The following is a 13,169-nucleotide window of genomic DNA, read 5'->3' as shown; positions in this document are numbered from 1 at the left end:
AAAAGAAATTTACGTTATAGAGTTAGTCACTGATTGGAATTCGGAAGTGTGGGGTTTATGTCCTGAATTTGACACTTACTATCACTTACTAGCAGTGTGAACTTGGACAAGCAACTTAACCTGAGTCTTGACTTCCTCATCCATAAAGTGAGGATAATAATCCTCACAGGATTATTGTAAATAAAATGTACACATTATTTCATAACTGTAAATCCCTATATAAAAGTGAGTTATTTTTATTCTAATTATGTTTCTTTGGAAGAATTAATGTACCCATGTAGCTTTAGGGTATTTGCTGTTGCTGCTTCTGCTTAATTTCTTCTTATTTGTTTTGCTTGGTAATATCTTCCCCTACCCACTCCCCACATTTCTTGTTTCACCTTCAAATGAAATTCAATTTTAAAAAAAGTTTTCCTAGCCTATTAATCACCAATCTACTTGGTAACTAATGTATGCTCTACTGAGGTATTATCATTATTTTATTTCACTAATTCTCCATTAATATTTTTTTAAATGGAACTCTCATGCTTTATCAATATTTGTTCTTACCTATTCCCCAAGCTAAGTGTAGATTTCCTTCTCTTTTTCCTGGGACACCAGAATTGATCAAGAAAATTTAAGCAATTAGCTCTGATCTGTTTTCCACCATATAGCAGGAATAATCCATCACTGTCCAATGAGCCTCTGCCAAAAGGCAAACAGAGTAAAATAATTGAGCAACTAACTAAGTGAGGGTGTATTCAACTTTAGCATTGTAATTCTCAGAGCTTTCAAAAAGCTCATCATAAAATCAAAATAAGCAGATATAGTTCAATATAAGAAGGTACCATCTTGTGAACTCTTATGATCTTCCTCAAAAGAATTTACTTTGATAAGAATGGGCTTCTCCTTTTTTGACTATCATAGACGTTTAACTGGGTTATACACTGAGAATCAACAGGTTAGATGTCTTTAGGTAACTTTAATACAAATTCTATATAATACCTTTCTTCTAAACGACTGTGACTAGGTCTTCCTCTTGGTGAATGCTTTCCTGTCTTACAACAACTAATAAATTATAACCAGTGTCCCAATTTACTGCAAATTAACCCATACTTATCCCACTTCTAAATTGTTCAATGTAATCTATTCCAAAAAGTGTTATATGATGTGTATTCATATATGCAAAGATATATAATGCTACAAATATGAAAGTTCCATAAAGTTCATATTACAAACATATTTAACTATAATCCCCAATGAATGGAGGCATTATTTTCTATTTAGAGGAGTTTTTCTGTTTAATGTAAGCTGTTAAAAAAACTCTATAAAACTACTGTTAGATGCTTATTATAGCCTAATAATAGTAAAATACATTGCTGAAATAAGGAAAACTGGACTAAGCTTCAAAGACAGCTTACCTTTCATAAGATGGTAATGCATTATTATGTTTGTAGCCTGATAAAAATGAAGTTCATTTACAAACAAGAGTTTCCATCATGTTAGAAAAGGCACAGAGCATTTAAGGAGGAAAAAAAGTGTTGGCAACTGCATTTAATAGAGTGAAGTTGAAAGTATACAGTGAACTGATACTGAGTGAACAACACAACAAAACAATTTTCTGCAAAAGTTATTAAGAGCATTTGACAGCTTTTGAAAGTCTAGCTATGCATTTCTCTACCACATTGTTTTCAGTTCTTCAGAAGAACACCTCCCCCAATACTTATTCTGATCATTACTATTTGTATTACTAATGTTTGTTTCAACCAGGAAATGTAAAATTGTATCACATGGAAAGCCTTTAGAGTACAACACATTCAGTTCTGAAACATCAAGCTAAAATTTGCAGCCCATGAATTTAGGTAGACTTCGTTGACTAGTCAATTACCCAAAGCTGGAAAAATATTGTTTCTTTGCTCCAATCCATCATTTTCCTCTATTACCAATACTAATTGTTGTTCATTGTTCCCAATACAACTATCACACTTGGACCCAAATAAATCTAGTGACCTTATACATACAGTTAAGTGTTGTGTCGACACAGGCAAAGTGACAGTGTGGACCCGGACACCTATTCTGAAATTTTTATCAATATAGATACTCTAATCCTGGAGCAAGGCTCAGCCCATCTCTCCATTTTCCTCAAAAGGAATTGGGAGTAGAGTACTGGGATTATTGCTTCACCTCTCCACTTGACTTTTGCCCGTGTAGACTGTGTCACTTCAATAAATTGCTTCAGGAAGCCCTGAGGTTTTTTGTCTTTGCCAGAGAGTGCTACCATTTAAAGCAATGGCTCTCTAACAGAGAACGCTTACTCTGGAACTCAGACAAAGGAGGGTGTAGCAGGAGAAAGGCAGTCCAATGCTTCCCCCTACTCGGATCCTTCTCCCACTCAATGTCTCAGGCTTGCTAGCCTAGGATGAGAGACTGGGATTGGGGGGAGGGAGGATTTCCAAAACTTCAAGAAATCACGTTTAGCCTAACGGGGAAGGATGCAGGGAATTAGAAGCAAAGCCTGAAAGGAAAGCTGTCTTCTCAAAGGCGGTTGGTGGTTTGGGAGGGGAACTAGCGGTAAGCATCCGCTTCTTTCTTCTCACCTGCAATTAAGTGTGCGGAGCCTCAGCTGGTGGAGTGGCTGCTCTCTTTCGCTCGCTCTTTTGCTCTCTTGCCTTTTCTTCTCTTAGCATTCACACTAGGAGCTCAGGGGCAGCGGTGAGTTCCACAAACTCTTAGGACATAGGTTCTTCCAAGGGGGTGAGAATGAAGAAAAGCTAGGCGGGAGCTTTCAGCAAGGAGCTCGGAGGCAGACTAAGTGCTGGTCCACCCTCCACATCAGCCTCGCAGGGGCTGAGGCTGAGGACGCCGGAGATCCCATGGTGGGCAGATGAGTCAAATGCTCAAGGAGGGAGGGAGTGGGTGGGTGGGGGCATCTATTCCCGATCTAAGGAGGAGGAGAACGCAGCGGTGGTAGTGGTGGTGGTGGTGGCGGCGGCGGCGGTGGTGACTCCCAGTCTGACTGTGGTTTGTCGGCAATCCACCTGGTTCGGTTTTTGCCCACTTTGAACTAAGGTGAAGCTAGTCAGTGCCATCGGACCAGGCAGAGTCTCTCATCTCCTGCCAGTGGCGGTCGGGCTAGACAAGAGACGAGCATGGAGGAGTAGAGGAGCTAGCTCTAAAGTCTCAGTCACAGCTGCTCCTGCCGTTGCTGCTGTGGCTTCACATCTGTCCAGGGAAAAAGACAAAATGAGAAAGGGAAAGGAAAGGAAGGGAAAAGTTTTCAGTTCATTTCTCGGCTGCTCCTGAACATCAAATCAAATTAATTCACCCCAGCTCCAGAGGGAGGGAGGGATGCTGGGGCGGGGTTTTCAGAAAGCATCTCATTGTGAGCCCCTTGCAATCTGGACAAGAAACAGAGCCAAGCTTTTCCACACTCTCTCCCGCCTCCACCCTTCCCAGGGAAAACTCCCTTATGCCTTCCTCTCTCCTTCCCTTCCCCCGCTCCCGTCTTTATTTCTCTCTCTCTATCTCTTCACCTCTTAGTCTCTCTCGCCAAAGGGAAGGACAGACAGAATCTTATTTCCTCCCTTCCCCCCCCCCCGCCCCCGTCCCCAATCAGCCACCCATTATCCTGGACCTTTCCTCTTTCTCTAACACACACACACACACACACACACACACACACACACACACACACACACACACACACACACACACACACACACACACACCCTTTTCTCCCCGAGGCAAAGTTTCACTTCTAAAACCAGAAGCTAGTATGCAGTCTGTCTCCATAGAAACTAAAACCGTTTCCATAGAATAAAATCTCAGTTACTTTTTTTTAACCAATTCTTTCTCCATCCTGAAAGGAAGAAAGCAGGAGACTGTGCACTCAAACACACCCACTTCCTCCCCTACACCCCCCAACGGGGGAGTCTCATGGGCCCTGGAGTTTCGTGGCCCGCAAGTTTCTGTAAAGGAAGTTGAGAAGCAGCCCCGCAGGAGCTCGCTGGGCAAGTCCTCTATACCGGCCGGTGCCTGCCTGTCATTTGGTCCACGCCTCTTCGTTAGCTGGCACACCAGCTCTCTGGGTCTGGCGGGTTGGGTTGGGTTTCCCCCTGGTGGGCTGCTGGAGCTCTGCGCCGGAGCTCGGTCAGGTTTGCTGGCCAGAGCGGACTCCCCTTCCACTCCTTTCTCTCTTGCTCCTGACCAGATCTGGAAAGCTGTGCCGTTTTCCTGGCTGTGGCACTCACGCTGCCTTTCCGGGTGAGAGCTGGGAGGACGAAGTTAAGTGGTTCGATGACAGTTCTAATAGGATTCAAACTCTTCATCACCGAAAAATCCAAATAAAAAACAGGACTATCTCGGCTTCTCCATGGTCAATACACATAAAGCATTGTCAGGAGGCTGGAGACAGGGGACAGGAGGTAGAGGGTAAGAAGTAGTTGTTCTGAGAGTCTTAAAATCCTGAGAATATATCCTCATTACTTCATCTGCAGAGAATTTAAAACAGTAAAATAATACATGGCCATAATATAGTAAAATAAAAAATACAGATGTGTTGATTGTATGTATACCAACAGTTAACCCAATGGGTAGAGTTTAAATTAAAACTGGGAAATACAAGTTTAATAAACAGTCATATCCTTTTGAGTCACTATCTAACATAGTTTCGGAGGATGTATCTGCATTACTCTTATGGGAGTCCCAGGTAATAGGAGTAATACTGTGACCTAATTCCTTGTATTTGAAATTAATGAATGGAAGAGGCAGTTAGTTACATTGCTGGTTTTCATCTCTAGAGGGAAGCACAAGGAGTAATGGATAGAAGTTACAAAGAGACAAATTTCAATGCAAGGAAAATCTTCCTAATACTTAAAGCTACGCGAAAGCGACATGGGATGGCTGTTGAGATCATGGGTTTTCCCTTCACTGGAGGTGTGCAAACAAAAGACGCTGATTTCTCTTGGAATATAGATGAGAATCATTTTTCTGGTATAGATTTTAATAGAGAATTATTGACAGCTAAAGAATCCTTCCAACTCAGAAATTCTGTGTTTCTCTGAGTTTATGATTCTGTGATTTAAATTTAGTGTCCAGAAAACTTTTCAGGAAAGTTTTATGTTTGGTAATGGAAAAGGGAGGATCCCATACATATATCGTTATATGAAAAGATTTTTTCTACAACAGTGGTTTTCAAAGAATGTCCTGGGAAGGAGGTCCTGGAGCCCTTTCAGGGAGCCTCTTTTCATAATAATACTAAAATATTTCAATTTCTAACATGATAAATGTCAATAGATATAGCTCATAAAAATAAAAGCTCTATAATTTTTAAGAGTGTTCATTGTTTTCAAGATCAGAAAGTTTGAGAATTTCTACTCCTGAAGATAAGATGTAACTCGAGCCAGAAGAATGAATCTGTTCACCCACTCTCCAGCCACAACTTTAAATGTTTAGACAAGTTTATCTCTTTTTTTTTTTGTCTCTCTTTGTTAACTGTTCTGTTTTCTCTTTAATATGTCTGAAGGGAGAAATTCTACAATCAAAATAATTTTTAAAAAAAATCAAACCAGATAGTCCCTGCTAGCTGACAAGCCAGCACAGAGCATGCTCGCCTATTTCTCTCTGTGTGCTCTCTTCTCTGGAAAGTTCCTCCACCTCTAAAGAGAATGGTGAGGAACTCCCTTCTTTGAAACAGTATGCATCCTAATGTAGGACCTGACCATGTAGGACTAAATCCCTAGTTCTCCTGCACGTACCAAAGACATAATTAGAAATCATACCTCTTCGTGAAGGCGATGAGACCAAGGAATTTCCCCCGCTAAAAGTTGGAATCTTTGTCTTCCTATGGGGTAAAAAGAATTGCTAATTGGAACATGAAACAGAGAGATCATAACACTATATAGTATGTTACAATCACAAAGTATTTTTTATCTATATCTACAACTACAAATGAGCATTTAATCATGTCATTGCCTTCATTTCACCTTGTGTAAGCAAATTAATATTGCCTCAAGCTTTAGTGAAGCATCTAATTTCTTACTTTTTACATCAGCAAGTTTCATTAATTTAGAAAAAAAAAACCCATTGAGATAGCAGAGGAAGAGTGCAATGGAGGTACATTTCTTTTTAAAATGAGAAGTGCCTTCGCAGAAAACTGAGCAAAATATTCTGCAAGTAGAATGTTAATAGTGTTTCAAGAGACAAATTCTTAATCTTAGTCCTTTCTCTTTGAATTTGGCCTGCATGTATCATGTTTGTACATAGTTATTTGCACGTTGTCACCCATATTGCACTGTGTCCCTTGAGAGCAGAGACTGTCTTTTGACTTTCTTTGTATCCTCAGCCCTTAGCGCAGTGCCTGGTACATAAAAGACGCTTGAAAAATTCTAGCTGATCGCCAAGAGAAGCTGTCATTTCTTCCATCGCTGTGTATTTTACCTAAGACAACTTACATAAATTGCTTTTTAGTAAATGCCCAATGACTCCCCAACTGAAAAAATTTTGGTGAATATAAGCATTTAGGGAAAGAATGTTACATTTAACCCCAAATCTCTTTTTCAATTAATAGATAAGAATTATACAACTAGTACCTGACACTAGCTAGCCTCTTAGACTTCAAAATTAATCCTTTTTCTCATGGTCACATTATCATTAGTTACAAAATGGCATTATGGGCCCATTTTATAAAAATGAAACTGAATTATAGAGAAATGAACTGGCAGAATGTAGTTGGTCACTTTTTTGTTGTTGTTGGCTATGGATTGGAAATTGAAGGGATACCCCTCAATTGGGGAATGACTGAACAAGTTGTGGTATATGATTGTGATGAAATATTATTGTGTTATAAGAAATAACAAGCAAGATGGTTTCAGAAAAACCTGGAAAGACTTCAATGAACTGACATAAAGTGAAGTAAACAGAACAGTAGAACATTGTACACAGTAACAACAATATTCTACAAAGAAGAATTATGAATGGCTTAGCTATTCTCAACAATGCAGTGATCTAAGACAATCCCTAAGGACTCATGATGAAAAATGCATCCGCCTCCAGAGGAAGAATTGGTGTTTTCTGAATACTGACTGAAACATACTGTTTTTCCTCTTTCTTCCTTTCTTTCATTTTGTTTTGTTTGAGTCTTCCTGCCCAAAATAGAATTTGGAACTCAAAACTTTGTTTTTAATGAATTTTAAAAAGTGGTTTTACATGTAATTGGGGAAAAGTAAAATATTATTAAATTTAAAAAACAACAGTGTGGTAGACTGAACAAAGGACAATCTTGAAAAAGTCTTCCAAGTTCCAGGATCCTTTTCCAGCAATAAGATTTACATGCTAGATTCAAGATCATTAAACATTTTCAGAACAGTTTTTTGCTCTGGAATCAAGAATGAACTTAATGAGAAAATGTTGAAGAGTCAAGATCAATATTCTCACTCCTGGAGCTCTGTAAATGCACGCCTAATAGATGCCAATGCATTTTTAATGTATTAATTATGAAAACATACATTTGGGAATATATGAGAATCAAGGGCTTTAAACAGATCTTTCTGTGGTTGGGCTAAAAGAAGATCTAATGGAAAGTGTTATGTGAGATTATATGCAGCTCCATAGTCATGAATCCATATTCATGATTAAGAGCCCTAGCACTGCAAAGGGGTCCTCTAAGAGAAAAAAAATGTTCTCTAACAAAAACAAATGAAAGCAAGTGTTAAATTCTTTTCTAGTGCACTCCTTGGCAGCTGTGAAACTGATTGATATTCTTAAAGCCCCTGAGGAAACTCTGTCTAGAGTCCGGGGGTGTTTCAAAACAGGAGAGGTGGGGAGAAAAGAAAGGGAGATTTATTCAATGAAAATACTTTTCTTGATCTTCTCAAAATGTAGGATAAGGATAAAGGGAACACATGAGAAGGAAAAATGCAATACCTAAGTAAATATATAAAAACTCAAAATTAAAGGGTAAGAAAAATTTCTTGTTCCATTTTGATTTTGAAAAGTATTTATAGTCAGATGCTGTGAAATTTTCCTTTCTTATTAAGTGCATTAAGAGTTCAGTCAAATAAACAGGGAGAGATTACTGATTTACTGTGCATGTAATGAAATATGAAAATAATCGCTCACTTTTCTATGCCTATTAAGGTTAACAAAGCACTTTCCTCACCACAATCCTGGGGGTAGCTTTGAAAGGCCATCACAATCTTGTTCTATGCTATATTTCCACTCTCGTTAAACATTACTCTTCTTCCCACACTCCACAGCCTGCTCAAAGTAGCCTTCTCTCTATTCCTTGAATTGTCTTTGCACAGCACCTCGCCACATGCCTGGGATGCCCTTCCTCCTCACCACTGCCTCAGAGAATCCCTGTCTTCCTTCCAGACTCAGCTCAGGCACAATCTTCTATAGGAAGGTTGATCCTGATCCTAACCCCTAGTAAGTGAGTGGTCTCCTTCCTTAGCCATCTTCTATGTAACTATTTTGCATTGAAATTTATATTTTAAATGCATATATGCATATACACACATACATGTTTGAATGTATTGTGTATAGGCATATATAATACATGCTTATATATGTACATATTTGTATGTATACACATACACGCCTCCCTGAGAGGATGTAATGTCCTTTCAAGGAAAGACTTTCATTTATTCATTCATTCATTTATTTTTTATATCTTTATTTTTTTTATTATATGACCAGTGTCTGTAGGTGATTAATGCTTTTAAGGTGAATAGTAAAAGCTTTGTTATTGCTGTTTTAGAAAAAGGAGGAACTGAATCTCAGAGACGTTAAGTGTCTTATTTAAAGTCACACAACTAGTATAAGGCAGAACCAGGAACCCAACTTCCATATTTCCAAAGTCAGTTTAATGTCCCCCTGGAAGTCAAAAGCTAATTTCTTTCAAAGTTATCATTTCATAATATTGATGCTAGTGGTAATACATTCTAGCCTTTTATAAATACTAACGAACTCCTTAGTAGATCATTTGCTCAATTACTTTTTAAACATTTGATAGTACATCGGGAACATGCCTTTCTGGAGCAGAGAAGGGAGAATTCTCTCTTGTTCTAAGAGAGTACCTAACACTTGGGGAACAATGAAAGAAATCATGGTATGGAAATGTAATGGAATACTGTTATTCTACAGGAAATGAAGAAATAGAGGGTTTCAGAGAGATGTAGGAAGACTTGTATAGATTGATACAGAGTGAAGTGAACAGAACTAGAAAAAAATGTATATGGTACAGCAATATTGTAAACACAAACAGCTTTGAACAGCTTCAGATCTCTGATCAACTAAATAATCAACCATGATTCCAGAGGACTAATGAAGAATGCTGCCCATCCCACAATAGCAAGATGATGAACCAGTATGCAGAATCAGAATCATATTTCTTAGCATGGCCAATGTGGAGATTGTTTTGCTTGAGTATCTAGTGCATTTCAGGCACTGTGCTAGGTACTAGGGATGAAAGGAAACGCAAGACAGTCCCTGCTTTCAAGGAGTTCACAATCTATTAGAGAAGATAACATACAAACAGCAATGTACAATGAAGCTGTATTCAGAATTAATTGGAAAGAATCAACAGACAGCATTAGAATTAAAGGGGATCAGGAAATGGATTCTGTAGGAGAAAAAACTTCAGCCAGAACTTGAAGGAAGTTAGAGAAACCTGGAGGCAGGGATTAGGAGGGAAAGTGTTCCTTGAATGGGTTACAGTCTTGAGTTGGGAGAGCTTCCTGGAAGTGAAAGGGAGTCTTTGGAGTGTGTTGAATAGGGGTGGGGAGAGGTGGTGAACTTTAGGAAGATCATTTTAGCATCTGAGTGGAGGATGGGTTGGAGTAGGGAGAGACTTTTGTTAAAAGGATCACGTGGCTGGTGATTGAAATAGTATAGACTTGACACGATGAAGGCTTTCACAAGGGTGGTGTCAGCATCATAGAAGAGAAGGGAAATATATGAGAGTCCAGGATGGTACTTAGATCATAAACCTTGGTCTGGGAAGATGGTGGTGTCAACAAGAGTAATAGGAAAGTTAGGAAAAGGAGAGTTTGGAGTAGTTTTCTTCCTTCTTTCCTTCCTCCCATCTTTCTTTTCTTCTATCTTTCCTTCTTTTCTTCCTTGCTAGAGGAGAGGTGGAAGGGAGAAAAAATAAATACTTTAATTGAAAAAAATTAAAATTTATTTTAAAAAAGATGAGTTTTAGTTGCCCACTTGGTCATCATTCTTATCATAGCCTACTGTATTATTGAAGACTTTCTTTCCTGTATACTCTTCCCTCAATTCAATTCAAAAAATATTCCCCAAGCACTTACTATGTGTATGTTGTCATGAGCCACTGAAATTACAAAGTCAAAAACTGAGGAGGCTCTCCCTTCAAGGAGTATTCTACTGGAAAGATACAAGGTAATTTGAGAAGAGAGAACACTAGCAACTGGGGGAATGAAGGCAGGTTTCACAGAGGAGATGATACCTAAGCTGAGTCTTGTTCCATAACATTCTTCTTTTTGGTTCTCCTTCCATCTGTGACTATAATGACTCTCATGAGTCATTCAACAGTTCATCTTCTTTCTCCTGTCTCATAAATGTGGGTACCCCACTGTATTCAAGGTTCTCTTCCCTTCCCTCTCTACATTCTCTCCTTTGCTACCATTGTCTATTTCCATGGGTTCAATGAGCAGTGCTATGCAGATCACTCTCAAATCTACATTTGGCCACACACCACTGAGGGCAGGATGAATGGGCATAACCAGGCCATGTGACCACTTGGTGGAGCCCAGAATCAGGCAGATCACTTCATACATGTGGGGATAGGAAGATTCATGGAGATTAGGCACAATATAAGCCTTCTTTAGTAGAGGTTCAGATCAACCAGCCTGCTCTCACCACCAAGGTGAGGGTCAATGCACCAACGTGCAGCTTCTACTTTTATTTGCCCTCACATCTGCCCTGTGGTTAGTAAACTCCCACTTCCCTTTACTCTCTTGATACTAATGATACTGTAACTTTGAATGTGAAGAAAACTACTTAAGAAATCTCTCTCCCTAACTCCCGTCTGCTATTCTGTCTTCCCCATCAGTCGTACCCCTACCCCACCAATGTTCCGTGCCAAATCTTCCCATCTTACATTGTAGCCTTTTAAATTTCCATTCCATTATCAACTAACTTCCTTTCATATCAAACCTCTCCCTGTCATGTTTCTTGGCTCCTTTTGGATAACATGGTATTCATGGGCATCTTTTCCAGTACTAGTTGAATTTTCTATCATATTTCTTGAAATACTAGTCATGGAGAAAGAGTCAGAATACTCCTTGCTCTCCGTTTAGATTTTTAGACTCTACTTTCACCACCATCACTCAGCAATATATCCTTCTTTGAGGAGAATCATCACTTACCTGCAGTCATTAATTTGTTCTCCATTATGCCTCACTATATTGGTACCTTGAGTTACATTTAGGTATGAGGCCATTTCAACATGGGGTACGTTAATCTTTCCTCCAGAAATATCTTTAACCAAAGAGAAGAGATTTTATTTCCAATGTAGGAGGTATGACTTTGACAACATATTTCTCTGCTAAAATTCCTTTGCTTAGTCTTCCTTCTGTTGCATATCTAGAGCAGCAAGAGCTGAAATAATAACACTTTAAACTCTAATTGTATCTGTGAGGGGGTCTCCTTAGCCAAAGTAAAAGAGTCAGGAAAGAGTATTCACACATTATTATGAATTGTTGAGACAATTTTATATGAATCACAGAGTAGGCCTTATAGGTTCCCTCTGATCTCAGCTAGCTTTGTCTACAATACATCAAAATAGAACTGGCATAAAATATGAGAACCATCTATACCCCATTCCATGTATCCCACTAGCAGAAGCTGAGGAGCCACAGGGAAAGAAAGGGTCTTGGACATTAATATGGAATGTGACAAGTGATCTTCACCATCGAATATGAATGAGAGAAGAATATGAAGACAGATATGTTTATTTAATTGTTCTTCTCCATAGTTGGACGTAAGACGGATGTTGCATTTGGAGACATGCAGGCTCCACTAGGAAGGGGCATTCTTTTTGGAGTCATGGCCTATAGTTTTTTGTTTCTAGATCTCTGGACTCAATACACATCCCACTGAAACTTAGGAAGGTATGTGGTCCATGTCTTTCAAAAACCCAAATATTATTATGACAAAATAGGAAATTTATAAATGTTGGCGAAGATGTGGGAAATTTGGGACACTAATGCGTTGTTGATGGAATTATGAACTAATCCAACCATTCTGGAGAGCAATTTGGAACTATGTCCAAAGTGCTTTGACCCAGAAATACCACTTCTCGGGCTGTATCCCAAAGAGATCATAAAAATTGGGAAAGGACCACATGTACAAAAATATTTATAGCAGTTCTTTCGGTGGTGGCAAAGAATTATAAATTGAGGGGATGCCCATCCATTGCAGAATGGCTGAACAAGTTGTGGTGTGTGAATGTAATGGATTGTTATTGTGCTATAAGAAATAATGAGCAGGTGGACTTCAGAAAAGCCTGGAAAGATTTGTATGAACTGATGCTTAGTGAAATGAGAAGAACCAGGAGAACACTGTGCACAGGAATAGCCTCTTTGTTTGATGACTAACTTTGACTAGCTCTTCTCAGCAATGCAAAGATCTAAGACAACTACAAAAACTCATGATGAAAAATGCTATCCATATCCAGAGAAAGAACTTCAGAGTCTGAATGCAGATTGAAGCTTACTATTTGCTCTTTCTCTCTTTTTGCTTTGTTTTGTTTCTTCTTTCTTGTGGTTCCTCCTATTGGTTCTGATTCCTCTTTATAACATGACTAATGGGAAAATATGTTTAACATGAGTGTATATGTAGAACCTATATCAGATTGCATGCTGTCCTGGGAGGGCAGGGAGGCAGAGAAAATTTAAAACTCAAAAGTTTATGGAATATTGAAAACTAAAAATAAATTAATTTAAAAAATACTTTGGAGACATGGACTATATGCCTTTCCTAAATCTGAATGGATGTGTGTCTGTGTCTACCTTTTTGTATAAATGTATGGTTATATCAGCAAGGACCCCAGCATACACAAAATGGACTGCTGGGCAGGTTCTTAGATCTGTTTCTAAAAGGAAAGCAACTTTTGAAGGATCAACAATCTACCTTGGTCAAACACGTGTATCATTGGCTTAGTT

The 13,169-nt window shown here is 38.8% G+C and overlaps 1 protein-coding gene across 2 annotated transcripts in view; it reads right to left on the bottom strand.

The window, feature by feature from the left end:
- The window catches only part of TMEM200A (transmembrane protein 200A), a 147,958-nt gene extending 143,898 nt beyond the window's left edge, over positions 1-4,060 (bottom strand). The window contains exons 1-2 of one of the 2 annotated variants that reach the window (XM_072643309.1): positions 3,812-4,060; positions 2,577-3,201 (exon numbers count right to left, since the gene is read on the bottom strand). The gene's annotated coding sequence lies outside the window, so the exon portion shown is untranslated. Of the gene's footprint in view, positions 1-2,576; positions 3,285-3,811 lie in introns of those variants that run through there. The other variant, XM_072643310.1, reaches the window with a different exon arrangement.
- Between the last annotated feature and the right edge of the window lie 9,109 nt (positions 4,061-13,169).

This window comes from Notamacropus eugenii, chromosome 2 (genome assembly GCF_028372415.1).
Source record: "Notamacropus eugenii isolate mMacEug1 chromosome 2, mMacEug1.pri_v2, whole genome shotgun sequence".
In the NCBI taxonomy this organism is placed as follows: Eukaryota; Metazoa; Chordata; class Mammalia; order Diprotodontia; family Macropodidae; genus Notamacropus; species Notamacropus eugenii.
Note: the sequence above shows the minus strand (reverse complement) of the source record. Positions and strands in the feature narration are given on the sequence as shown.